We start from the raw sequence: 5404 nt of genomic DNA on the forward strand, positions 1-5404 counted from the left end.
TGTACAGTACTCTCAGCCCACTCTTCACTCTACTGTACAGTACTGTCAGCCCACTCATCACTCTACTGTACCTTACTGTCAGCCCACTCATCACTATACTGTACAGTACTGTCAGCCCACTCATCAATCTACAGTACAGTACTGTCAGCCCACTCATCACTCTACAGTACAGTACTGTCAGCCCACTCATCACTCTACTGTACAGTACTGTCAGCCCACTCATCACTCTACTGTACAGTACTGTCAGCCCACTCATCACTCTACTGTACAGTACTGTCAGCCCACTCATCACTATACTGTACAGTACTGTCAGCCCACTCATCACTCTACTGTACAGTACTGTCAGCCCAGCCCACTCATCATTATACTGTACAGTACTGTCAGCCCACTCATCACTCTACAATACTGTACTGTCAGCACACTCATCACTCTACTGTACAGTACTGTCAGCCCACTCATCACTATACTGTACAGTACTGTCAGCCCACTCATCACTCTAAAGTACTGTCAGCCCACTCATCACTCTACTGTACAGTACTATCAGCCCACTCATCACTCTACAGTACAGTACTGTCAGCCCACTCATCACTCTACAATACTGTACTGTCAGCCCACTCATCACTCTACTGTCCAGTACTGTCAGCCCACTCATCACTCTACAATACTGTACTGTCAGCCCACTCATCACTCTACAATACTGTACTGTCAGCCCACTCATCACTATACTGTACAGTACTGTCAGCCCACTCATCACTCTACTGTACAGTACTGTCAGCCCACTCATCACTATACTGTACAGTACTGTCAGCCCACTCATCACTATACTGTACAGTACTGTCAGCCCACTCATCACTCTACTGTACAGTACTGTCAGCCCACTCATCACTGTACTGTACAGTACTGTCAGCCCACTCATCACTCTATTGTACAGTACTGTCAGCCCAGCCCACTCATCATTATACTGTGCAGTACTGTCAGCCCACTCGTCACTCTACTGTACAGTACTGTCAGCCCACTCATCACTATACTGTACAGTACTGTCAGCACACTCATCACTCTACTGTACAGTACTGTCAGCCCACTCATCACTCTACTGTACAGTACTATCAGCCCACTCATCACTCTACAGTACAGTACTGTCAGCCCACTCATCACTCTACAATACTGTACTGTCAGCCCACTCATCACTCTACAATACTGTACTGTCAGCCCACTCATCACTATACTGTACAGTACTGTCAGCCCACTCATCACTCTACTGTACAGTACTGTCAGCCCAATTATCACTAGACTGTACAGTACTATCAGCCCAATCATCACTCTACAGTACAGTACTGTCAGCCCACTCATCACTCTACAATACTGTACTGTCAGCCCACTCATCACAATACTGTACAGTACTGTCAGCCCACTCAACACTATACTGTACAGTACTGTCAGCCCACTCATCAATCTAATGTACAGTACTGTCAGCCCACTCATCACTCTACAGTACTGTCAGCCCACTCATCACTATTCTGTACAGTACTGTCAGCACACTCATCACTCTACAGTACTGTCAGCCCACTCATCACTCTACAATACTGTACTGTCAGCCCACTCATCACTCTACTGTCCAGTACTGTCAGCCCACTCATCACTCTACAATACTGTACTGTCAGCCCACTCATCACTATACTGTACAGTACTGTCAGCCCACTCATCACTCTACTGTACAGTACTGTCAGCCCAATTATCACTAGACTGTACAGTACTATCAGCCCAGCCCGCCCACTCATCACTCTACAGTACAGTACTGTCAGCCCACTCATCACTCTTCTGTACAGTACTGTCAGCCCACTCATCACTATACTGTACAGTACTGTCAGCCCACTCACCACTCTACTGTACAGTACTGTCAGCCCAGCCCACTCATCATTATACTGTACAGTACTGTCAGCCCACACATCACTATACTGTACAGCACTGTCAGCCCACTCATCACTCTACTGTCCAGTACTGTCAGCCCACTCATCACTCTACTGTACAGTACTGTCAGCCCACTCATCACTCTACTGTCTAGTACTGTCAGCCCACTCATCACTCTACAATACTGTACTGTCAGCCCACTCATCACTCAACTGTACAGTACTGTCAGCACACTCATCACTATACTGTACAGTACTGTCAGCCCACTAATCACTATACTGTACTGTACTGTCAGCCCACTAATCAATCTACTGTACAGTACTGTCAGCCCACTCATCACTCTAATGTCCAGTAAGGTCAGCCCACTCATCACTATACTGTACAGTACTGTCAGCCCACTCATCACTATACTGTACAGTACTGTCAGCCCACTCATCACTATACTGTACAGTACTGTCAGCCCACTCATCACTATACTGTACAGTACTGTCAGCCCACTCATCACTATACTGTACTGTACTGTCAGCCCACTCATCACTCTACAGTACTGTCAGCCCACTCATCACTATTCTGTACAGTACTGTCAGCCCACTCATCACTCTACAGTACTGTCAGCCCACTCATCACTCTACAGTACAGTACTGTCAGCCCACTCATCACTCTACTGGACACTACAGTCAGCCCACTCATCACTCTACTGTACAGTACTGTCAGCCCACTCATCACTCCACTGTACAGTACTGTCAGCCCACTCATCACTCTACTGTACAGTACTGTCAGCACACTCATCACTCTACTGTACAGTACTGTCAGCCCACTCATCACTCTACTGAACAGTACTGTCAGCCCAGCCCACTCATCATTATACTGTACAGTACTGTCAGCCCACTCATCACTCTACAATACTGTACTGTCAGCACACTCATCACTCTAGTGTACAGTACTGTCAGCCCACTCATCACTATACTGTACAGTACTGTCAGCCCACTCATCACTATACTGTCCAGTAAGGTCAGCCCACTCATCACTCTACAGTACTGTCAGCCCACTCATCACTCTACTGTACAGTACTGTCAGCCCACTCATCACTATACTGTACAGTACTGTCAGCCCAGCCCACTCATCATTATACTGTACAGTACTGTCAGCCCACTCATCACTCTACTGTACAGTACTGTCAGCCCACTCATCATAATACTGTACAGTACTGTCAGCAACACTCATCACTCTACTGTACAGTACTGTCAGCCCACTCATCACTCTACTGTCCAGATCTGTCAGCCCACTCATCACTCTACAATACTGTACTGTCAGCCCACTCATCACTCTACTGTACAGTACTGTCAGCCCACTCATCACTCGACTGTACAGTACTATCAGCCCAGCCCGCCCACTCATCACTCTACAGTACAGTACTGTCAGCCCACTCATCACTCTACTGTACAGTACTGTCAGCCCACTCATCACTATACTGTACAGTACTGTCAGCCCACTCATCACTCTACAGTACAGCACTGTCAGCCCACTCATCACTCTACAGTACTGTCAGCCCATTCATCACTATACCGTACAGTACTGTCAGCCCACTCATCACTCTACAGTACTGTCAGCCCACTCATCACTATACTGTACAGTACTGTCAGCCCACTCATCACTATACTGTACAGTACTGTCAGCCCACTCATCACTATACTGTACAGTACTGTCAGCCCACTCATCACTATACTGTACAGTACTGTCAGCCCACTCATCACTCTACCGTCCAGTAAGGTCAGCCCACTCATCACTATACTGTACTGTACTGTCAGCCCACTCATCACTATACTGTACAGTACTGTCAGCCCACTCATCACTCTACCGTCCAGTAAGGTCAGCCCACTCATCACTATACTGTACTGTACTGTCAGCCCACTCATCACTCTACCGTCCAGTAAGGTCAGCCCACTCATCACTATACTGTACTGTACTGTCAGCACACTCATCACTGTACTGTACAGTACTGTCAGCCCACTAATCACTCTACAGTACTGTCAGCCCACTCATCACTCTACAGTACTGTCAGCCCACTCATCACTCTACAGTACAGTACTGTCAGCCCACTCATCACTCTACTGGACAGTACAGTCAGCCCACTCATCACTCTACTGTACAGTACTGTCAGCCCACTCATCACTATACTGTACAGTACTGTCAGCCCACTCATCACTCTACTGTACAGTACTGTCAGCCCACTCATCACTCTACTGTACAGTACTATCAGCCCACTCATCACTCTACAGTACAGTACTGTCAGCCCACTCATCACTCTACAATACTGTACTGTCAGCCCACTCATCACTCTACTGTCCAGTACTGTCAGCCCACTCATCACTCTACAATACTGTACTGTCAGCCCACTCATCACTATACTGTACAGTACTGTCAGCCCACTCATCACTCTACTGTACAGTACTGTCAGCCCACTCATCACTGTACTGTACAGTACTGTCAGCCCACTCATCACTCTACTGTCCAGTACTGTCAGCCCACTCATCACTATACTGTACAGTACTGTCAGCCCACTCATCACTCTACAGTACTGTTAGCCCACTCATCACTCTACAGTACTGTCAGCCCACTCATCACTCTACAGTACAGTACTGTCAGCCCACTCATCACTCTACTGTACAGTACTGTCAGCCCACTCATCACTATACTGTACAGTACTGTCAGCCCACTCATCACTATACTGTACAGTACTGTCAGCCCACTCATCACTCTACTGTACAGTACTGTCAGCCCACTCATCACTCTACTGTACAGTACTGTCAGCCCACTCATCACTCTACTGTACAGTACTGTCAGCCCACTCATCACTATACTGTACAGTACTGTCAGCCCACTCATCACTCTACTGTACAGTACTGTCAGCCCAGCCCACTCATCATTATACTGTACAGTACTGTCAGCCCACTCATCACTCTACAATACTGTACTGTCAGCACACTCATCACTCTACTGTACAGTACTGTCAGCCCACTCATCACTATACTGTACAGTACTGTCAGCCCACTCATCACTCTAAAGTACTGTCAGCCCACTCATCACTCTACAATACTGTACTGTCAGCCCACTCATCACTCTACTGTCCAGTACTGTCAGCCCACTCATCACTCTACAATACTGTACTGTCAGCCCACTCATCACTATACTGTACAGTACTGTCAGCCCACTCATCACTCTACTGTACAGTACTGTCAGCCCACTCATCACTATACTGTACAGTACTGTCAGCCCACTCATCACTATACTGTACAGTACTGTCAGCCCACTCATCACTCTACTGTACAGTACTGTCAGCCCACTCATCACTGTACTGTACAGTACTGTCAGCCCACTCATCACTATACTGTACAGTACTGTCAGCACACTCATCACTCTACTGTACAGTACTGTCAGCCCACTCATCACTCTACTGTACAGTACTATCAGCCCACTCATCACTCTACTGTCCAGT

This window comes from Oncorhynchus tshawytscha, linkage group LG11 (assembly GCF_018296145.1).
Source record: "Oncorhynchus tshawytscha isolate Ot180627B linkage group LG11, Otsh_v2.0, whole genome shotgun sequence".
NCBI classification, from domain to species: domain Eukaryota; kingdom Metazoa; phylum Chordata; class Actinopteri; order Salmoniformes; family Salmonidae; genus Oncorhynchus; species Oncorhynchus tshawytscha.